This window comes from Anabrus simplex, chromosome 14, assembly GCF_040414725.1.
Source record: "Anabrus simplex isolate iqAnaSimp1 chromosome 14, ASM4041472v1, whole genome shotgun sequence".
Lineage (NCBI taxonomy): Eukaryota > Metazoa > Arthropoda > Insecta > Orthoptera > Tettigoniidae > Anabrus > Anabrus simplex.
The window spans coordinates 81,458,310-81,483,025 of NC_090278.1; the positions used below are offsets into that span (position 1 = coordinate 81,458,310).

The following is a 24,716-nucleotide window of genomic DNA, read 5'->3' on the forward strand; positions in this document are numbered from 1 at the left end:
CTGTTGTGCTTCAATCAAGAAATTTTTGTCTTTCAATACATTTTCACAACAAAAACATGTTACCGTAGAGACTACTGCATAATTGTGTTATGACAGCAAGAACTAGTCTACTCATAATAATCAACAGTGGATAGTAAGGGTACCAATTGTAGATTCCAGAGGTGGCAATTATTATTTTTTAAGAGGAAGTACAACTGGACAACAATCCTCTCTTAACACATTCACTCCCATATCCGACCTTGGTCGGATTTGAATTCGGGCCAACTTTTTACATTCAGATATACGGTACGTGACACATTATTTCAGTTTGCCGGTATACAGCAGAGCAGATGAACATTTTACTGCAGCTTGGGGTAATTTCCCACATTGTGGGATGTGTGATCTAATTAAACACATGTCAGACCCCAAGGTCTCCGAAGTGCACGGTTGGAATTCAAGTGGCACTGAGTGATGCAATGATTAATCGTGGCAAGTAAAGGTTTATACTAGATTATCTTGTGAAGAAGTGAGACAGGCTGGGGAGCTCCCGACCAACTGTAGGCATGTAATGGCCTTGTTTCTATTGTCCCTTTCATTTGGTGTGTCTGAATTTTCTATTCTGGCCGCAGTGTGTGGTGGAGTTGTTGAGTGTTGTGCAGCAAGTAGTCTATTATGAATTGCAAGATTAGAGCATAGAGCAGTCACATGAGTTATTGGTCTTCTCTGGAGTCACGTGTACAGCAGTTATGTTTTCTGATAACAAACAGAAATGTGTTGAAACTGACTACTTCAAACTATGTAAAGTAACTGTGGAGCATATGAAGGAAAGTGAAGATCGAAACCTGCGACACAAGATTACAAAGCATCGCCTGTTGCAGGTAAAAACTGCCAGCCAAAGACTCTCTTGTGAGGATAATATTCTTGTAAATAGCAATTAATTAGTGAATTGTTATCATTTATTGTCCGTTATAATTGCGTGTTCTAACTGGGCCATCCTCAAATAAATTAGTTCAATAAAACAATCTTACGTTTTATTTACAACACACACTATCTGAAGGTGGCATCATATGAAGATGTGAAGATTCTGTGTCCTTTTATGTTTTCATGCTCATCCTTTGTCCTTTTCTGTTGCTCCCTCTTCCAATGTGGTGGTGGTGGTGGTGGTGATTTTTGTTTTAAGAGGAAGTACAACTAGATACTGTAATCATCCTCCCTGAACAAATTAATTGAAACAGAAATTTAAAATAAAAATTATTTATTCAACAAAGGAATTTTGAAACAAAGTACAAAATAAAACACAAAAGTATTGTGAAAAGGTCACTAACAAATCGAAAAGGAACGTGAGTTCCCTGAGTAACAGAACACTTGAAATTTACATGCTCTTGATTAATCCACTGTCACACAGAAAGCATGTGACATGATCAGCAGTAGTTGCGTCATCGGCTAGTATGCGTTTTGAGTGTATCCTGCAGTCCGAGGCTCCATCCTAGGAGATATAAATTTCATGTTGATTGGTCCATATTGAACTGTGATTACATAGAAAAACAAAAGTTTTAGTTTAACAGTTCCACCTTTTCAATACAAAATTTTTGCAATGTGGTGTACATTACAAATGAAACATTTATTTGGTTCTAGTTTTGATTTAAGGTCAAGGTCATCATCAGCGCCAATAACACACATTGCACAACATATCAAAGAGTTCATAAATAATGTATATATGCCATAAAAATATTGTGGGTTGACGCTAAAAGTTAAAAGTTGAAGATGAAAAATAATCACAGTGCTGATAAAAATTTTAAATTATGCATAAATTGCATTAAAATAAGGCAGTTAACTGCCGTTGAAGGATGATTCAAGTTGATTAATCTGGAGGCTGAAGATTTTTAAAACTTGTGTATCATTCATTACAAAGTTCTGACAGCGATAAGTCATTATATGGTAGCAGTGGCATTTAGAAATTAAGTTATGCACATGAATAATGTAGAAACCTGTTATATTGATGCCGTCCAAATTGCTTCTAGTTTGATGTCCTTAAAAACTTGAAGGCGAAAGTTGCGCATGAAGGTCAAATTATTTCTATGAAGTAGGTGGTGAAGATTCGCAGTTCAATGCGGAAACAAGTGGACCAATGAATAATAATAAAAGCCAAATTAGTACAAGGGCTGTTGAAAAAGGGGCCGATCGAATGGCAAAAAAAAATAAAAATATAATGAAAATATAATATGTGATTCACCTTGCGCTGTGGTGTGTTGGACGTATTGCATAACTGATATGAAGGGAAGCATGAGTATGGAAGATCAGGAAGGGAGGGGGGAAAATGAGGTAGGGAAGATCGGAGAGAACTGGGAAGTGAGAAGGGGCTACTTTTATGGCGGGGTTGAGGGGTGTAGAAATAAGGGTAATTGCTGCGGAAAGGTATCGTGAATTGAATCAAAAATCTATTTATGATTTGTTAAATTAACATTTCTAAAAATAATAATGAGGTCAAATAGAATATTGGATTTCTCTAAAATGTCATTAAGGTTGTAGTTTGAATTGAAATACTGATCTAACTGTATAAAACAGTTTTCCGTTATATGAATTAGAGGGCCGTTGTTTAATATCTTCAGGATTTCCATATCTTGTTCTATGTTTAGTTTAGTTTAGTTTATTTGCCTTTCTTATATGGCGGAGCTCAGGCTATGAAGCCTGCTATTATGCCAAACCATATTATACAACAGCTTTATACAATTTACAGAATAATGTACATAAAATAATTTTTACATATATTTCTAAAAATCACTAAAAGTAATTTACTTAACCTCTATAATTTTGTATCCTTATTGATAATTAAGAGCTAATTATTAAATTTTTACGTTGGTGAAATCTACTTTTTACACATTTGAGTACCACATTAAACATTTCCTTTTAAATAGCCTCGGATTGCCTATGCCTCTAATTTCAGCTGGGATTGAGTTCCAGGAACATATGGTAGCAGGTATGAATGAGTTGTTGTACGAGTTACTGTGGTGAATGGGAATGGACAAGAGGGAACGTGTGGATGACCTTGAGGGAGCTCTATCGGAAGGGGAGAGGTATTTAAAGTCTTTTCTAAGATAGTCTGGTTTGCTTGTTTGCAGAATACTGTGGAGAAGGGAAACCGTGGTATTTACGTCGTTCAGTCAATCTTAGCCATGACAGCTGAGAAATGAAAGGGCTAATATGAGTTTGTAATGGGATATTTAATACGAATCAAGCACAAGCATTGTAGGCTCGCTGTAGTCGACATGAAAGTGTTTTGCTCATACTATTATAAACTACATCTCCGTAGTCAAATATTGGAAATATTAGACTCTGTACTAATAATTTTCTTGTGTTTCTTGGAAGGAAGTCCCTCATCCTTTTTGCAGAATGTAATGAGTAGAATACTCTTTGACAAATTTTTGTGATGTGTTCCGACCAACTTAAATATTTATCGAATACTACTCCAAGGTTCTTTACATGATCACTAAATGTTACTGGTATTCCACTGAGCATAACACTGGGTATATACGTGTTTTGGTAAAATTATGATAGCAATATTGCATTGCTGACCTACTGCCAAGAATTTGTTATATGTTTTGAATATCTTGTGTTGACACTCCTCCCAGTCTGTCCAACATACAAAAAATTGCAATTATTACACTTGATTCTGTAAACTCCTGATTTTGAGAAACTATTAATCCTGTTAACTGATGTGGAATTGTATAGGTTATCTGCATTTTTATTGTTAGTTTTAAAGGCTATTTTTGCATTGTGTTTCTCAAAAATGTTAGTGATTTTATAGATCTCTTTATTAAATGTGAAGGTGGAAATTAAGGGAACGTTGGGTTTATCTTTCTTTAATGTGGTCGAAGGACGATGTCTGTATTTGTTTATTATTCTTTCAATGAAAAAATGATTGTAACCATTGGATTGTACCTCTTGCAGTAGCCATTCCTCACCTCAGAACAACCCGCCTTACGATGAAACTTCCGCACACATCTGAAAACTGTCCGAGGCAGAGAGGCTGGCTGGAAGAAAGAAAAAGTGAAAATATAAGCTAATCAGGATTAACAGGGAAGGAAGAAAAAGAGTACAAGGCCCCTCACGCAAAAGAGGACACTTTGTAATAGGGATGGAAATTCTTCTCACTCAAGAATGTTGTGACCAGCAGCCAAACTCTGAAAAATCCCATAAACCCTCTCAAGTAAAAGTGAAGCTCTGAAGCTTTTTCAGCCTGTCAAAACACTAACTATAATAACACATATAATACTGAAACAAACCTATAGTAAATTGGCTTTAAAGCTGTATTAACTGAGTGGACACTGAAATAATATGGCTTCCTTCTTAACAAAATAAAGTGAAGAGGCTCTAAGTGTATGTGCAGATGGTGATTGTGTTAAGAGGAACAACAATTGGGCAACCATCTTCTCTTTGCATTAATCGGACAGAAAAAGAGGTGGTGATTTTTTATTTAACCCTTAAATTTGCAATTTATTCATTCCATTTCATTCCAAACGTAATGCATTATTATGAGAACCAACTATCAAATTGAATTCCAACCAGTCTTGTGGCATTCGCTGATTTTGGTACCTCTGCTGGTATTGGGTATTAAAAAATTGGCAGCTTGGATGTAGCAGCATTTCACAAATTTTGGCAGCAAAAATTAAGAGTACCTGCGGCTGCCTTCTTCATAAAGATGGAACTCCCGTTTCGGCGAGTAGGTTGGGATTAAGTCTAGTACAGAAAGCTCTGACTGCCAGCGTAACTCCAGGATACCAATATAATACCAATATAAATGGTCCGCTATTGGACATTATAAATTTTCCAGCTAACTCATTCCTCGTCGCCAGCGTTTCGCTGTCGTGTGTTAGGCTGGGCTCATCAGTTGGTACCTAGCACACCTACCAGGACGCTGACTAGTGCATACCGTGGAGGCCACTGCATAGGCTAATTGTAGCCACCGGCAGAGCCAATGCACTATGAGAAACTTTGTCTCATTATCAAAAATTGATGCCTGCTTGGCTATCAGATGATACAGATGTTGATTACCATAGGGAATCTGAAATATTTGTTCCGAATGAGTAAATTTATAATACCAATATAAATGATCCGTTATTGGACATTATAAATTTTCCAGCTAACTCATTCCTGGTTGCCAGCGTTTTGAATTTACTCATTCAGAACAAATATTTCAGATTCCCTATGGGAATCAACATCTGTATCATCATTAACTCTAGGATGGCGAACACTATCTAAAAGGTTTAGCACAGTCCTTGACGAACTGTATGCCACACTACAACATAGTCCATTCAGGATAGAACAGTTTCCATGTAAAAAGTAGCAGCACCGCACGATCAGCCTCCATGAGGTGCCACTGAGAAACATGTAGGCACCTTCAGCTGACAGATGTGGGCCTGCCTTATTAGTCAGTTATCAAAACAGAGACCCAGGAACCTGCAGGTATCTACTGCTATTAGGACACAGTTTTCTAAGCAGAGCTCTGGTTCAGTATGTACAAGGTAACATAGACAGAAGTGTACAACTGACGTTTTTGCTGCTGAAAATTGAAAACCATGTTGTAAGAGCCATCTGTTGACTTGGTTAATAGCTTGCTGTAGTTGTCTCCTCAGCAACCACCATCCTTCTGGAGCTGAGGTGGTGGTGATTATTGTTTTAAGTCAAGAGGAAGTACAACTGGGCAACCATCCTCTACATAACACTAATCAGATGGAAAAAATGGAAGAGATCCAGCACGTTGAAAGATGAAGGTATCGGCCAAAGGAAGACAAGGGCCACGAAGGACGTGAAAATGAAAGACTCCCAAGCCCTCGAGTGCTCTAATACCATTGGGGTCGGAAAAGAACAAGAGTTGACCAAGGGAAGTCGGATAGGATAGATGAAAGTGAGGAGCCCGGCACAAGTTAATGGAAGCAATGCCAGGACTCAGCTGAGAGCCCTGTGAAATGTAGATCTAAATTGTCTGCATACAGTGATGGAATAACTGCAGGCCCAGAAGCAGCAACAACTATGTATGCCATCGATGGCGATTACAAACAGTGTGATTCTCAGTACAGATCCCAGTGGTTCTCCATTTTTTTAAACATGATATTGAGAATATGAATTCCCTGCTCGAACATGAAAGAGACGGACGGACATGAAATTCTCAATATAAGCTGGTACATTTCCTTGAAATTTTCTTTTGGTAGTGTGAAAATGGGTAACCATGGAAAACCATCTTCAGGGCTGCTGACAGTGGGTTTTGAACCCACTATCTCCCGAATTAAAGTTGATAGCTACATGAACCAAACCGCGTAGCCACTTGCTTGGATAAGATGAAAGCCCCAGTATGTTCTGTTAATCGCCTCATACGACAGGCACGGAATGTATTCTACCACCCCAACCCACAGGGTGCTAGATGAGCAGCGGGCATCAATCAATCAATACTGATCTGCATTTAAGGCAGTCACCCAGGTGGCAGACTCCCTATCTGTTGTTTTCCTAGCCTCCACTGGACCGAGTAGGCTATAGTCATTGCACGAGTCTCAGATTACTGATAGGAACAACAGATTTCAGAAAATAATTTGTTTGTGGAGTGTTTCATGTTTGTGGGTTACTGTAGTCACGTCCTAGATCGTGAACCTGGGCAACGGCTGAGTGGCCTAGTAAGTGGTCCTGAGAGTCGGGATACCAGTTGCTATGGAATGGGAGTGGGCACCTCGGACATATTCTGAGTCATGGCCCTCCTTGTGCTCAGGCGGCTAGGACTATACAATCCACCGGTGGTCCATAACCCGTTAGAGGAGAAATCCTCACTTGGATTATGTGCAAGTAGGGTAGCATCCTGCTTCATGAATCGACCGAGGTCAGAACATTTTAAGCAAGCCTCGGACCTATGGGAGTAACGGAGTCCCACTCCCATTTGACAGGCGAGGGACTCCTTGGAAACAACTTGGCGAACGAAATGGAATTCGATGGGGAGCTATCAATATTAATGGGGCTTATGGAAGAAAGAAAGTAGAACTGGCTGAGTCAGCAAAGAGGATGCATCTGGATGTGCTAGGAGTAAGTGATATTCGGGTAAGGGGAGATAACGAGGAAGAGATAGGAGATTATAAAGTGTACTTGACGGGTGTTAGAAAGGGAAGGGCAGAGTCTGGGGTAGGGCTCCTTATCAGGAATACCATTGCACGGAACATAGTTTCTGTTAGGCACGTAAATGAGCAAATGATGTGGGTAGATTTGTCAGTTGGAGGAATTAGGACTAGAATTGTGTCCATGTATTCACCATGTGAGGGTGCAGATAAGGATGAAGTTGACAAGTTTTATGAAGCATTGAGTGACATCGTGGTCAGGGTCAACAGCAAGGATAGAATAGTGCTAATGGGCGATTTCAATGCGAGAGGTGGGAATAGAACTGAAGGATACGAAAGGGTGATTGGTAACTGTGGGGAAGATATGGAAGCTAATGGGAATGGGAAGCGTTTGCTGGACTTCTGTGCTAGTATGGGTTTAGCTGTTACGAATACATTCTTCAAGCATAAGGCTATTCACCGCTACACATGGGAGGCTAGGGGTACCAGATCCATAATAGACTATATCTTAACAGACTTCGAATTCAGGAAATCTGTTAGGAATGTACGAGTTTTCCGGGGATTTTTCGATGATACAGACCACTATCTGATCTGTAGTGAACTAAGTATCTCTAGGCCTAAGGTAGAGAAAGTGAAATCTGTCTGCAAACGAATAAGGGTAGAAAATCTCCAGGATGAGGAAATTAGACAGAAGTACATGGATATGATTAGTGAGAAGTTTCGAACAGTAGACAGTAAGCAGGTTCAGGATATAGAAAGTGAATGGGTGGCATACAGGGATGCTGTAGTAGAAACAGCAAGGGAATGCCTAGGAGCAACTGTGTGTAAAGATGGGAAAATGCGAACATCTTGGTGGAATGATGAAGTGAGAGCAGCTTGTAAACGTAAAAAGAAAGCTTATCAGAAATGGCTCCAAACAAGGGCCGAGGCAGACAGGGAGTTGTATGTAGATGAAAGAAACAGAGCGAAACAAATAGTTGTTGAATCCAAAAAGAAGGTTTTGGTAACAACCTGGAAAGGCTAGGTCAAGCAGCAGGGAAACCTTTCTGGACAGTAATAAAGAATCTTAGGAAGGGAGGGAAAAAGGAAATGAACAGTGTTTTGAGTAATTCAGGTGAACTCATAACAGATCCCAGGGAATCACTGGAGAGGTGGAGGGAATATTTTGAATATCTTCTCAATGTAAAAGGAAATCATCCTGGTGGTGTTGCAAACAGCCAAGCTCATGGGGAGGAGGAAAATGATGATGGTGAAATTATGCTTGAGGAAGTGGAAAGGATGGTAAATAAACTCCATTGTCATAAGGCAGCAGGAATAGATGAAATTAGACCTGAAATGGTGAAGTATAGTGGGAAGGAAGGGATGAAATGGCTTCATAGAGTAGTAAAATTAGCATGGAGTGTTGGTAAGGTACCTTCAGATTGGGCAAAAGCAGTAATCGCACCTATCTATAAGCAAGGGAACAGGAAGGATTGCAACAACTATCGAGGTATCTCACTGATTAGTATACCAGGCAAAGTATTCACTGGCATCCTGGAAGGGAGGGTGCGATCAGTCGTTGAGAGGAAGCTGGATGAAACCCAGTGTGGTTTCAGACCACAGAGAGGCTATCAGGATCAAATTTTTTGTATGCGCCAGGTAATTGAAAAATGCTATGAGAGGAATAGGCAGTTGTGTTTATGTTTCGTAGATCTAGAGAAAGCATATGACAGGGTACCGAGGGAAAAGATGTTCGCCATACTGGGGGACTATGGAATTAAAGGCAGATTATTAAAAGCAATCGAAGGCATTTATGTTGACAATTGGGCTTCGGTGAGAATTGATGGTAGAATGAGTTCTTGGTTCAGGGTACTTACAGGGGTTAGACAAGGCTGTAATCTTTCACCTCTGCTGTTCGTAGTTTACATGGATCATCTGCTGAAAGGTATAAAATGGCAGGGAGGGATTCAGTTAGGTGGAAATGTAGTAAGCAGTTTGGCCTATGCTGACGACTTGGTCTTAATGGCAGACTGTGTCGAAAGCCTGCAGTCTAATATCGTGGAACTTGAAAATAGGTGCAATGAGTATGGTATGAAAATTAGCCTCTCGAAGACTAAACTGATGTCAGTAGGTAAGAAATTCAACAGAATTGAATGTCAGATTGGTGATACAAAGCTAGAACAGGTCGATAATTTCAAGTATTTAGGTTGTGTGTTCTCCCAGGATGGTAATATAGTAAGTGAGATTGAATCAAGGTGTCGTAAAGCTAATGCAGTGAGCTCGCAGCTGCGATCAACAGTATTCTGTAAGAAGGAAGTCAGCTCCCAGACGAAACTATCTTTACATTGGTCTGTTTTCAGACCAACTTTGCTTTACGGGAGCGAAAGCTGGGTGGACTCAGGATATCTTATTCATAAGTTAGAAGTAACAGACATGAAAGTAGCAAGAATGATTGCTGGTACAAACAGGTGGGAACAATGGCAGGAGGGTACTCGGAATGAGGAGATAAAGGCTAATTTAGGAATGAACTCGATGGATGAAGCTGTACGCATAAACCGGCTTCGGTGGTGGGGTCATGTGAGGCGAATGGAGGAGGATAGGTTACCTAGGAGAATAATGGACTCTGCTATGGAGGGTAAGAGAAGTAGAGGTAGACCAAGACGACGATGGTTAGACTTGGTTTCTAACGACTTAAAGATAAGAGGTATAGAACTAAATGAGGCCACAACACTAGTTGCAAATCGAGGAATGTGGCGACGTTTAGTAAATTCTCAGAGGCTTGCAGACTGAACGCTGAAAGGCATAACAGTCTATAATGATAATGTATGTATGTATGTATGTATGTATGTATGTACAAATGCAAAAGCAACAGGGCAAATTCCAAATGGAATGTGTGCTGATCATTCAGGGGCTATCAACGTTATACCAAAACAAATCACTGTACCACCAAGGACTATACCTGGCAACATAGCGCTAGACATAAAAAAAAGTTGTTCCTGGCATGACCGAGTGTAATTGTATTTTAAATATGTAATATTTGACACATGTTAAATCTATTACTGAGAATAATTATGAAGGTAAAAATTGATTTAAGCAAGGTAAGATGTCTGATAATAATACACTGCTTATCAAATCCCATTCTGTTCAGAATCATTGATGGACAGTAAAAGAATTCCAGACACACGATTCGCTTACTTAAGTAGCCTACATTATAGGAAGTTTAATATTTAACAAATTTACTTACCGATACTTGTTAGAAGGTCAAAAAATTGCAGTAATTTCAACAATCGTACCAGCCATCATTAATTTTTATTGCTCTTCCATCACTACGACTTGACCTTCTAGATGAATTTATAGACCCTTTAAGAACCCTGTATACCTTAACATACACACACAAACATACAGGGTCTCGCTTATAAACCCAGACCGAGCACACGGTGTTTGTACTCTACACTACAGCAGCTGCCTCAGCACAAATTAAGTTGCACGTGGCCGCCTTGCTTCAAGCGTGTATGAAATCTTACCTTATAAAAGATGCTGGAAGTGTCGCCCTTCATAATGAGGGACTTCATAAACACCATTAGGATTTTCTGCACACCAAGTTATGACTATTCATATGACTATCAAGATGAAACCAGGCCTCATCCAAAAAGAACACAAGCTGTAGGTTGAATCAACGATTATTCAGTGATACAAGAAACCACTCACAATATCTCGCTTTTGTGGCTGGATCAGCAGGTTTTAAACAATGGGCCCGTGTAAACTTGTACAGTTAGATGTGTAACAGCTTTGTAGCTCTGTGTGCAGAAGAAACCGAAACCCCTACTTGTTGTGCTAATTTTGAGTGATTTATTCAGTAACTGTTCAAGATTTGCACCGATGTCATCTACCTTTTCCTCTGTTAAACTATTCGTGTGCTTGCATGATTTTTTATTAATGAGCTAGTAATTTAAAATTACATGAATCTGTACTCTTGAAGGTGGTATTTCACCAGGAAATTGCTAACAAATGCATAGCGTACCTGTTGAGCCGACTCGTACTTAAAATAACTTTTACGTATGAAAATACTGTGTTGCAATGATAACTGTCTCACCATGTTAACAGCTGAGATTACAACTGGCTATTGATGCTAGGTCGAACATGTGCACGCTCCTTGCAAGGTCAAGAACTATGCGTTTTCCTCCCATACAGCTGCTTAGGTCTCGGAGAGTAGAAACGCTGCTGGACGGTCTGGGTTTATAAAGAGAGACTCTGTACTTGCTTATTAGTTAAATTAAAAGAAAGGTTTATTATGAACTAATTGCATAAAATTAATTAAATCAAACAGGTCCGAAATAACCCCATGCCACCTTAACAGGCTACTGAGATAAACTCCATATCTCCAGAGTTGACATTACATCTATTGAAAATACCGTACTTGCATACGGTTACCATACATGGTAGAAAATAAAGTTTATATCCTCTTATATCTTAGGCTATGCTATTGTTTTAATTTTTTTTGTGTGTTACATGATTTCAGCTGTAAACAAACGGTTGAACATAATTCTACTAAACTCAGTATGCGAGTTAAGAAAAACGGGGCTGCATTTTAAGGGAAAATTAAGAAAATGGCATCTCACATATCTTTATTAATGTTAAGCCTACATGAAATAAAATTCATGTTAAAGCCCATATTGTCAACCTACTACAAGTATTATGGTTCTCTGAGGTTATTTAAGTAATAATTTAGTGTATTTTAATATGTTAGTGTATCTTTGCTATTTGAGATTGTTCCTTTTTATGGCTGCACTGACCTCGATAGCTGCAATCGCTTACGTGTGGCCAGTATTCAGTATTTGGGAAATAGTGGGTTCGAACCCCACTGTTGGCAGTCCTGAAAATGGTTTTCTGGGATTTCCCATTTTCACACCAGGCAAATGCTGGGGCTGTACCTTAATTAGGGCCACGGCCGATTTCTTCCCACTCCTGGTCCTTTCCTATTCCATCGTCGCCGTAAGACCTATCTGTGTTGGTGCGACGTAAAGCAACTTGTAAAAAAAAATTTTATGGCTGCAGATGTCTCGACGACAAAACCTCGACCATTAATCAATTAATACCGTTATGCTGAAAGGAATAAAATAAACATAGTATTACCAAGGTGGAATTTCCTCAAAGAACCATAATATTTGTATAATATTAATGTTATCAAAAAACTGTAAAAAAAAAAAAAAGAAAAGCAGGAATTAAACTATAGTTACCAACGAAACTTATCAGCAGCAGCCACCAATAAGTAGCTTGATATATTATTTGCCTACCCTCATTTTAGGCCCATGTATTTGCCAATTTTGCTTGATTACTTAATGATTTCATTCAAACCTGAATGTCACCATCGTAGGATTTCACTTGTGTATTATTGCTTCCATCTAGGCTAGTAAGTTACTGTAGTGATTATTGCCCTGCAACACTTTGCAACTGGACTAGGAGACATCTTTTCCCACTTTCATACCACACTACCATCCAGATGGGGCCTCTCGATTAATTAGAAAGATGATGCTTATAAAGAAACTGTTCAATAAAAGTTCTGTTATTGTTATTATCATCTAGCAAGTATGATAGTGGTGTACTCCCCTCCATCACAAGACAATGGTAAAGAGGTAAAGAGAGCAGAGATAATTATGACATCCATCCATGGCCTACAGTATTTTCAAGCATCATTATCTATAACTGTGTTACTGAGCAACTGAAAAATCAGAAGATTTTAGCAAAAAACCTTTGGACGTTATGTCACACACACTTATGTTAATTTTCTAGGCAAATTTGAATCTACCCTCACTTTTCACAACAATGTACAGAAATCCTAACATTTCAGACACAATTGCAAAGAACACACACAATCACAAGTAAAAGATCCCAGCATGTATAACCTTAAAATGCAAACACACACTAACCACATATTACCCACTGACAACTCAAATAATTTCACCTTGTAAGTTACTCCCTAGCTTCAAATAAAAGTACAAACAGATCAAGTACTCTTTTTATTACTAATAGTGTATGGTATGTATGTACAATTCTGGAGTGGCTTTAAAGTTCAATATGCACTTTACAACTACAAGAATAATTCAGAATGTCTATTCAATCCCACTGCCAAATTTTTCCTGGTGGTGGAATAGCTTTACGACCCACACCCGCGGTAACGGCAGGTTTCTCTCCGGCTGCAATCCTCTTAGCCTCTTGAGCATCGTACAAAAGTGTAGGAGGAGCAACCTCTCGTCTTCCGTCACGTTCGTAATAATAGTTGGCAGCTAATTTATGAGCAGGTCCTTCTGGCAAATTTGGCGGAGGTTGCGTTCTTGGAGACAACATATCGGCGAATCGTAAGGCATTAGTAGGTGTACGTCCCAGTAAGAAATTTCGTAAGTACTGAAGCAATGGCGACACATTTCTGTGTTCAATTGCCCTCTTACTCGCCATGTTAACGAACTCCAACGGTAACTTGCTGTAACTTAATGTTTAAATAACTTATTTCGGGAAGAAGGGTATAACCTCTCAATAACCACCCAAGAGGAAGAACAGATAAACAGCTGACCTCCAAACAAGTAGAGATGGGACAGATTAAACGCAACAGCTATTTTGAAACTGTTTCGGTATTGAAACCGTTTCGAAATGTAGCTGTTTCACAAAACACCCTGTTACAACCACTGCTTCTGAAACTTCTGTTGCTACCTCGCTAATCGAACTATTCGTCGCTCGCTCTGCGTGACCCGGTACCGTTTCGGAATGTAGCTGTTTCACAAAACACTCTGTTACGACCACTGAATCTGAAACTGTTCTGTTCTCTGTTGCTACTTCGCTAATGGGTATAACCACTGCCTGCTCGATGTGCATCGGATGCAGATCGAGCAGGCAGTGGGTATAACTAATGGCCGGTCTGCATGCCCAACGAGATCGTCAGTGCCATCTGGCAGAACACCAATGAAACAGATGCACAAGCCCGGCGCCGAGAGCGATTTAAAAGGCTCACAATCCTTAAACCGCGAATTTTAAATACTCGAAGTTAATACGATTTAATTGACGCCTGAGAGTAGTAAAGAACAAAAAGGAAACAATCCACTGGCAATTATATACGCTTAATCGTTACCTTTGTTCTAGTATTAACGAATTCTGTATCGAAATGCAATAATAGAGAGAAATAATATTCTGTTACCTGATCATGTGGGAAATCGCCATATAGTTCAAAATTTGCTGAAATTGCAAATTCATGATATTGACTTCCCGCGAATTCTGTATGCAACACGTGCAGGTGTACGCTTCTGTAATTTTGTGTTATACAGAGTGAAAATCAGGATATGGCTGACTTGTGAGTGCAGTGTAAATTTTAAGTGTGTTTTATTTTGGTTCATTAACTTATTCGTGAACGCATTTTGTTTAGCACTAATAAATTATAGTATTTGAAAATGAATGTGGGGGCGAAGAGGAATAAAACCAGCCCATTATGGTCATTTTTTACAGAGGTAAGGGACAGTGACCATGTGGCACAATGTGATATCTGTAGCCAGAAGCTGTCGTATAAATCATCAATAACAAACTTAAAAACACATCTAAGGAGAAAACACCCTACAGTGATAATATCGAAATCAGGTGAAAATTTTTACAGTGAAATAGTCAATGTGGATAATCCTCAAGTTTCTGCTCCCATTTCAACAAAAAGTACTGCTTCAGGGCCACCTTCTCACTTACCTGACAATTCAGAAAATCAAAGCAATCCTCAGCAACCTCCTGTGTCTTCTTTCCTATCCCATAATCAAAATCTTCACATTACTTCAACTTCAGTACCCACTTCAAGTGTCAACTCTTCTTCAGGGCTTAATACTACAGCAACAAACACCAGCAGTTCATCCCACCAGTCACATATATCAAGTTTTTTGACAAAGAAAATCAGTCATTCTGTTCAGAAAAGGCTCAATCACCACTTAATGAAGCTGTTTGTGCTGGATTTTCAACCTTTCTCTATAGTGGAAGACCGCGGGTTTAGGGAATTTGTGAAGGCATTAAATTCTTCATATGAACTCCCCAACAGGAAACTCCTATCTTCTAGTTACCTACCAGCAGCGTATGAGCAATGTTTCAATGCTGTCTCACAACAGCTGTTATCTACTGAAAGTGTCTGCCTTACTACAGATTGTTGGACTTCTAAAAATAATGATTCTTACATAGCTGTCACTGCCCACTACTTGGATGAAAACTTCAAGTTTATTACAACATTACTGGACTGTACACCAGTAGATGGGCCACATACTAGCAGTAATTTGGCTACACATGTAAGAAACATAACAGATAAATTTAATTTATCTGAGAAAGTTCAATTGGTTGTCACAGATAATGCAAGTAACATAAAAAATGCTGTGAAGAATGACCTAGGCTGGAAGCATTTTGGTTGTTATGCACATACCCTGAACCTGGTTGTTCAGGAAGCTTTAGATAAAGTACAACCACTACAAGAAAAGGTCAAATGTATTGTTGCCTTCTTCAAAAGAAGTACAACTGCAACAAGAAAGCTATTGGACTACCAGAAAGCTCACAGTGATGTTATCCCTAAAAAATTAATTCAGAGTGTACCAACTAGGTGGAACTCAACATTTTATATGCTGAGTCGCTTTGTAGAGCTCAAAGATGCAATAAAGGTAACAACAGCATTGACCAGCAACAACTTACCTGTACTCTCTGAAGAAGAATGGGAAATTTGTAAAGATCTCTGCACAGTGCTGAAACCATTTGAAGAAATCACAAAGCAGCTTAGTGGAGAAAAGTATATCACAGGTAGCGATGCTATTCCTCTGACACGTGTTTTATCATCAGTTTGCAAGTCTATGCTGAGACAAAAAATCTGTGCCCCCGTGAAGTCGGTACTGGATATTTTAAACCAGGAAATTGCCACAAGATACCATAATATTGAGTATTCTGGAACTCTAGCTCTGTGTACATTCTTGGATCCCAGATACAGGAAGCCTGGATTTGTAGATACAACTGCTGCAGAAGCAGCAAAGAAACATGCACTAGAACTGGCTACAAAAGTATTCAGACAAGAAAAACAGCCAGAAACACAGCCATCTACACCACAAGAAGCAATTTCCAACTGTGGCTCGTCAGTCTGGGAGGAGTTTGACAGAATGATTGCCAACACTCAACCACAAGGTAAGGAAAAGGTTCAATAAACTAATGTGATGGTTATTAATTTACATTTCAAGAAAATTATTTTAAATATTTTTATTCCAGGAACAGGCACATCTGGGGCTATAGTAGAAGTACAACGGTTCCTGCAGGAGGCATACTATCCCAGGACTGCGGATCCTTTGTTGTGGTGGCAAAAACACAGTCATAATTATCCACTGCTGTCAAAAGTTGTGCGAGAGAGATTTGGCATGGTTGCATCATCAGTTCCTTGCGAACGTATATTCTCGAAGGCTGGAGCGTTTGTCAATGAGAAACGCACTAGACTAAGTCCACAACATGTGCGGCAGTTATTGTTCCTCAATGCCAATTATAGCCAGTGGACTGCATCATAGCTTCTGGGTATCATGTTACAGTATTAAAGGCAGTGTAACTGGAGTATGTAAGATAGTGAAGACAGTGAAATACAGTGCAATTACTAAGCCTGTGATTTTAATTTGTATATAAAATATTACATGTAATGTTGCTGTAAGTTCATGTACATTCTTGGCATGCTTGTGTATATTTGTAAATATCTCCTCAGATTATCAACTTACAATTTAAGTTACTTATGTTCCACTCTAGTGAGGCTATCAATATTGTTTTTACATTAATTCAGTTTATTGTGTCTGTCAGATAAATCTATGTAGATCATTTAACAAGGATATCTTCTGTTCATACATACAGTTTTCTGGTAATTAGTTTTCTATTATTTAATTTTAATTTGTACATAAAATATTAGCTGCAATATTGCTGTAAGATAATGTAACCTTGCTCTTAAATTATGTACATCCTTAGCATGCTTGTAATATTTGTAAATATCTCCCCAGATCGACTTACAATTTAAGTTACTTAAATTTCACTCTAGTGAGGCTATGTGAATATTGTTTTAATGTTAATTCAGTTTATTGTGTCTACCTGTTAAATCTATGTTGATCATTTAACAAGGATAGCTTCTATTCATACAATGAATCATATCAACTTAAGACAAGTACTCCAGTGTTCTGGTAATTAGTTTTATATTATTTAATCTTAATTTGAACATAAAATATTAGATGTAATGTTGCTTACTCTTTAAAAAAATCTCATGTAGGCCTAACCTATATTCTCAGCATGCTCATATATATTTACAGTTATCTCTACAGATTATACAAGCAGAATTTAAGATGGTTTAAATCTGTTACATATCTCCCCTTCTAGTGAGGCATTGTTAACATCATAGTTTTTTCTTTAATTCAGTTTATTGTGTGTCTGTCATTTAAGTCTGTGTACATCATTAAACTAGGATATCTTCTATTCATACACTGTATGTTCCCCAATTTTCTGATAATTAGTTTTCTATTATGAATGCTTATATTACTTTTGTAGGCATAATCCACCAATGTATCTAAATTTCGTCCTGTTATTAGTACTGGTACTCTTAATTCACTGAGCTCAATTTGTAAAGGCACACCCCAAAATTTTGTATACAGTTCTTCTGTACAAGTCTATGGCCTTTTGGTATTAATGGATATAATAAATGTTAGTAGCATTGGGAAAAGTTATTCTGTATAAACTGTAAAAACACAACCATGCTAATAACAAGTCATTGGACACAGGCACAGTCCCGGTTACTCAGGTTCCCCTTGACAATATTATAACATACGACCGGAAATTTTCTAATAGCCGTTTGGAAAGGTATTTGTTTATGAGCAGTATTAGCTTGTCTTTATACTGGTATCAAGGAAAAAAAGCCAAATTATAGTGTAAAAATCACCAGTATAATCTAACCTCAATGTTTACTTAATTGTGTAAAAGCATTAACGAGAGCATTTAAACAATATATTAAAAAGTAATCATGTTTAATTATTAGTTGTAGCTCTTGAAGCATCACTTCACTGGCAAAAACAGTTTAGTTTAATTTATTTTTATGTTAATTCCTTCTGTACAGCAGATTTTAAGTCGCTATTAGAATAGCAGTGTGCAACAACACTGTAGTAATCGTGCCATAACACTAGTATTTGGAAGAAGCAAAACTGCTATTCGAAACAGTTATTTTGAAACTGTTTCGAGCTCGAAACAGGAACAGTTGAAACTGTTTCACACAAATAGCAGTTTAGCCCACCTCTACAAACAAGTGAAATCTGTGAAAAGCCGTAGGACTCTATTGCTACCAACGTACAAACTGATAATTCCTAGTAACGGGAGAGTAGAACACTAATTATCTTCTTATACACTACTTCGAGTACTCGACAATTATTATTATTATTATTATTATTATTATTATTATTATTATTATTAAAACATCTCATGGATCGTCTAAATGCATCTATGAAAGCAATATCTGACATTAAGCATCTGAGAAACGTATCTTTAGAAAGAGCAATAAAACTCTTTCAGCTAAAAATCAGCCCTATAGCAATATATGGCTTGGAAAACATTTGAGTATGAAGTAGTTAGATAAAATCGAGAAGTTGAAGGCAATCTAATTGAAACGGGATCTGTGCCTCTCCAAATATAATCCTTCCCGGTTCGTGTATGAGCTATCCAAAGATGGATTTTATGTGGAAGAGCTAAGGTTACAGTTGTTACTTCTAACAACAACACCCTTATGTACCGTATATACATCTGCTTCGAGACCTACGATCGAAAAAGGCTGACATCTGGGAAGATTTACTCGACCGATGCCATGCTGAATCGCGAGTGGGTCCAAGGTGCATACGACAAGGTTCTCCGTTCATGGGTTCCATTATAAACTATATAATATAAAGCATTATCATGAGCCAGGTTTGAACTGTGTATGTTCAAGATGTGGTGCACACTGTACTAGGTACTATGTTTTAAGCAAATACAGTATAGTAGAGACAATACGCAACACTTCCGGATTTAGCCTTGTTAAAAAGGGAGACAAGTCGCAAGTGGCGCTCCTAGTGGCTTGACCTGAAAATTCGCGCTAAATTCAAATATCAGTGGAAATGTATATACGGAAGTGCATAAATAAATTACGTCTAGAAAGAAAGTGTTACGGTACTAAGATATTAACTTCAAAGTTGCTAAAGCAATTCTGGATAAATGAATGAAGAATTATTTTAAAGGTTATTATTTAAAGACTGAAATTAGACATATAATCAAGTTGTGAAATGGACTGCTGTGAAAGGGCTTGATCTTTCATTATTTTATGCATTACTTTTTTTGCGTTAGAATTCCTGCCTGAACGTTCACGGCTAGATTTGTCTTTTTGTTCTCATTTAAAAGCATTGTACATCACATTAGGACACTTGTCAAAAAAACATTGGCACATTCCTTACACGCATGATTCAATGAATTTACATTTAACATACATACATACATACATTATCATTATAGACTGTTATGCCTTTCAGCGTTCAGTCTGCAAGCCTCTGAGAATTTACTAAACGTCGCCACAATCCTCGATTTGCAACTAGTGTTGTGGCTTCATTTAGTTCTATACCTCTTATCTTTAAATCGTTAGAAACCGAGTCTAACCATCGTCGTCTTGGTCTCCCTCTACTTCTCTTACCCTCCATAACAGAGTCCATTATTCTCCTAGGTAAGCTATCCTTCTCCAATCGCCTCACATGACCCCACCACCGAAGCCGGTTTATGCGTACAGCTTCCTCCATCGAGTTCATTCCTAAATTAGCCTTTATCTCCTCATTCCGAGTACCCTCCTGCCATTGTTCCCACCTGTTTGTACCAGCAATCATTCTTGCTACTTTCATGTCTGTTACTTCTAACTTATGAATAAGATATCCTGAGTCCACCCAGCTTTCGCTCCCGTAAAGCAAAGTTGGTCTGAAAACAGACCGATGTAAAGATAGTTTCGTCTGGGAGCTGACTTCCTTCTTACAGAATACTGCTGATCGCAACTGCGAGCTCACTGCATTAGCTTTACTACACCTTGATTCAATCTCACTTACTATATTACCATCCTGGGAGAACACACAACCTAAATACTTGAAATTATCGACCTGTTCTAGCTTTGTATCACCAATCTGACATTCAGTTCTGTTGAATTTCTTACCTACTGACATCAATTTAGTCTTCAAGAGGCTAATTTTCATACCATACTCATTGCACCTAGTTTCAAGTTCCAAGATATTAGATTGCAGGCTATAGGCACAGTCTGCCATTAAGACCAAGTCGTCAGCATAGGCCAAACTGCTTACTACATTTCCACCTAAATGAATCCCTCCCTGCCATTTTATATCTTTCAGCAGATGATCCATGTAAACTACGAACAGCAGAGGTGAAAGATTACAGCCTTGTCTAACTCCTGTAAGTACCCTGAACCAAGAACTCATTCTACCATCAATTCTCACTGAGGCCCAATTGTCAACATAAATGCCTTTGATTGATTTTAATAATCTACCTTTAATTCCATAGTCCCCCAGTATGGCGAACATCTTTTCCCTCGGTACCCTGTCATATGCTTTCTCTAGATCTACGAAACATAAACACAACTTCCTATTCCTCTCGTAGCATTTTTCAATTACCTGGTGCATACTGAAAATATGATCCTGACAGCCTCTCTGTGGTCTGAAACCACACTGGGTTTCATCCAGCTTCCTCTCAACGACTGATCGCACCCTCCCTTCCAAGATGCCAGTGAATACTTTGCCTGGTATACTAATCAATGAGATACCTCGATAGTTGTTGCAATCCTTCCTGTTCCCTTGCTTATAGATAGGTGCAATTACTGCTTTAGTCCAATCTGAAGGTACCTTACCAACACTCCACGCTAATTTTACTACTCTATGAAGCCATTTCATCCCTGCCTTCCCACTATACTTAACCATTTCAGGTCTAATTTCATCTATTCCTGTTGCCTTATGACAATGGAGTTTATTTACTATCCTTTCCACTTCCTCAAGCATAAATTCACCAACATCATTTTCCTCCTCCCCATGAGCTTGGCTGTTTACAACACCACCAGGATGATTTCCTTTTACATTGAGAAGATGTTCAAAATATTCCCTCCACCTCTCCAGTGATTCCCTGGGATCTATTATGAGTTCACCTGAATTACTCAAAACACTGTTCATTTCCTTTTTCCCTCCCTTCCTAAGATTCTTTATTACTGTCCAGAAAGGTTTCCCTGCTGCTTGACCTAGCCTTTCCAGGTTGTTACCAAAATCTTCCCATGACTTCTTTTTGGATTCAACAACTATTTGTTTCACTCTGTTTCTTTCATCTACGTACAAATCCCTATCTGCCTTGGCCCTTGTTTGGAGCCATTTCTGATAAGCCTTCTTTTTACGTTTACAGGCTGCTCTCACTTCATCATTCCACCAAGATGTTCGCCTTTTCCCATCTTTACACACAGTTGTTCCTAGGCATTCCCTTGCTGTTTCTACTACAGCATCCCTGTATGCCACCCATTCACTTTCTATATCCTGAACCTGCTTACTGTCTACTCTTCGAAACTTCTCACTAATCATATCCATGTACTTCTGTCTAATTTCCTCGTCCTGGAGATTTTCTACTCTTATTCATTTTCAGACAGATTTCACTTTCTCTACCCTAGGCCTAGAGATACTTAGTTTACTACAGATCAGATAGTGGTCAGTATCATCGAAAAATCCGCGAAAAACTCGTACATTCCTAACAGATTTCCTGAATTCAAAGTCCGTTAAGATATAGTCTATTATGGATCTGGTGCCCCTAGTCTCCCATGTGTAGCGGTGAATAGCCTTATGCTTGAAGAATGTATTCGTAACAGCTAAACCCATACTAGCACAGAAGTCCAGCAAACGCTTCCCATTCCCATTAGCTTCCATATCTTCCCCACATTTACCCATCACCCTTTCGTATCCTTCAGTTCTATTCCCAACTCTCGCATTGAAGTCGCCCATTAGCACTATTCTATCCTTGCTGTTGACCCTGACCACGATGTCACTCAATGCTTCATAAAACTTGTCAACTTCATTCTCATCTGCACACTCACATGGTGAATACACGGACACAATTCTTGTCCTAATTCCTCCCACTGACAAATCTACCCACATCATTCGCTCATTTACGTGCCTAACAGAAACTATGTTGCGTGCAATGGTATTCCTGATAAAGAGCCCTACCCCAGACTCTGCCCTTCCCTTTCTAACACCCGTCAAGTACACTTTATAGTCTCCTATCTCTTCCTCATTATCTCCCCTTACCCGAATATCACTTACTCCTAGCACATGCAGATGCATCTTCTTTGCTGACTCAGCCAGTTCTACTTTCTTTCTTCCATAAGCCCCATTAATATTGATAGCTCCCCATCGAATTCCATTTCGTTCGCCAAGTTGTTTCCAAGGAGTCCCTCGCCTGTCAAATGGGAGTGGGACTCCATTACTCCCATAGGTCCGAGGCTTGCTTGAAGTGTTCTGAGCTCGGTTAATTCATGAAGCAGGATGCTGCCCTACTTGCACATAGTCCAAGTGAGGATCTCTCCTCTAACGGGTTATGGACCACCGGTGAATTGTACAGTCCTAGCCGCCTGAGCACAAGGAGGGCCAGGACTCAGAATATGTCCGAGATGCCCACTCCCATTCCATAGCAACTGGTATCCCGACTCTCAGGACCACTTACTAGGCCACTCAGCCGTTGCCCATGGTTCACGAACTAGGACGTGACTACAGATTTACATTTAAGAGCTGGACAATTTTCCTTTTAACTTGAAGCCTACTAACAGAAAGAAATTCTATAAATTTAGCCTCAAAAACAATCAAACTTTCCCTGTAAGCAATACTTGCCATAATGCCATTACATTAGGGTAAAGCAAATTTGCATCATCATATTGTTTCAACAAAATATGTACATTTCTTAAATCACCCACATTTTCTTCAGTGCTTGACAACGCATTGTGGCATTCCAAATGGGGTAACTTGGAACACAACCAGCCACACTCATATGCATATATATTTTCCTGAATTAAATCAAACCCACAGATCACACCTACAACAGCACATCAGTATTGAAAGTTAACTGCTGCACTATATAATAAAATGTGCATATTATATTTTAAGCCAGTTAAAATATGGGTCGAGCAGGTCAGAAGATTATGAAGTACTATAAAAATCTCTTTGTCACTGGAAGAATATATATGCAAACACAATATTTCTTACATTTTCTTGTCATGAGGGAAGTGGAAGAAAGACCGCGCATTCTTCTCTACTTCATAGTTACTGCAGCCAAACACAGCACATACCTTTCCCCTCATGTTGAGAGGAGATATAAAGGAATGACACACGCTACTATTTAATTATGCCAACTCACTGAAAACGCATAAATAACACCAAAAACTTCACACACAAATACACGTGCTCTTAGGACAGAGTCAGTAGTTCTCAGGTCAATCCACTAGAGAGAGCTCTAATAGCTGTCCCTCGATATCTCACTGAGTACAGAGACTTACATTAATTGAAAATCTTCCACCTTTTTGAAACTTTTTATTTGCTTTTTAGCAAATTATTAATTATAAACAGTACATGTTTCGTTCTCACTTGAGAACATTTTCTGCTGTTGTTAAGCTTAGCTGAATCGCTAAGTTTCTGAATACATTATTTTGAGGTACATTGTTCCTCTTAAAGATTATTTGAATATAAATTAAATTAAAATGATGTTAAAACAATGTGGGGGTTAATGGGTTGATGAAATAAGACAGGATGAATAGATAGTTATCCTGCTTAAAAACTACATCTATTCATTGGAATAGTTGTTAAAAGTTTCAACTCTGTTACACTAACCTGTTTGTCTTCCAGTTAAAAGGGTTTTTTTTTTTTAAATGATTGGCTTCTTGACACTGTTCTAATTATTGTTGAATGTTCATTTCTTTCACTCCTTCCAGGTAGGCTGTTATTTATTTTGAGCTTGCTAAATGTGCCCTAAATTGAGTCTAATGTAGAGCTTTGAAGCTGATTGCCGGTCACTTTTTGAGAAGGGAGCTTCATCTCAATTTCTTACAGTTGTTAGACTCCATTTCTACCGTGACCCTGGAGGGGGAACGTTTGAAGCTGCTTTACGTCTAGTATAATAATATATAGTATATAATATATAATAATAATAAGCTGATTACTTGCAATCTCACTGAGTGTTGGGTATTGTCTCTACTGTATTTGTTTTAAGTTGCAGACAGCGATCGGAATCACTGGTGAAATTTTGTAACGAAGATTAATGTTTTGTATAGTAATTCTTTGCGCACTGTGCGCGTTAAATAAATTATTATTATTATTATTATTATTGTTGTTGTTATTATTATTCTTATTATTGTTGTTGTTGTTGTTATTATTATCATTATTATTATTATTATTATTATTATTATTATTATTATTATTATTATTATTATTATTATTATTATTATTATTATTATTATTATTATTATTATTATTTCTAAAACCTAGCCTCACTCTCGCTTTAAAGTATAAATAAATATGACCCCAAGAGATAATAGGCATTGAATTGAAAATTACCCTGATTTTTTTTAGTATCGAT

General features: G+C 38.3%; 1 long non-coding RNA gene across 1 annotated transcript; it reads right to left on the bottom strand.

The window, feature by feature from the left end:
• Positions 1-1,217: 1,217 nt before the first annotated feature.
• On the bottom strand, positions 1,218-10,845 carry LOC137503015 (uncharacterized). The gene is made up of 3 exons (XR_011018988.1): positions 10,297-10,845; positions 3,942-4,010; positions 1,218-1,505 (listed from the first exon to the last, which is right to left on the bottom strand). It is a non-coding gene; the product is annotated as an uncharacterized lncRNA (long non-coding RNA).
• Between the last annotated feature and the right edge of the window lie 13,871 nt (positions 10,846-24,716).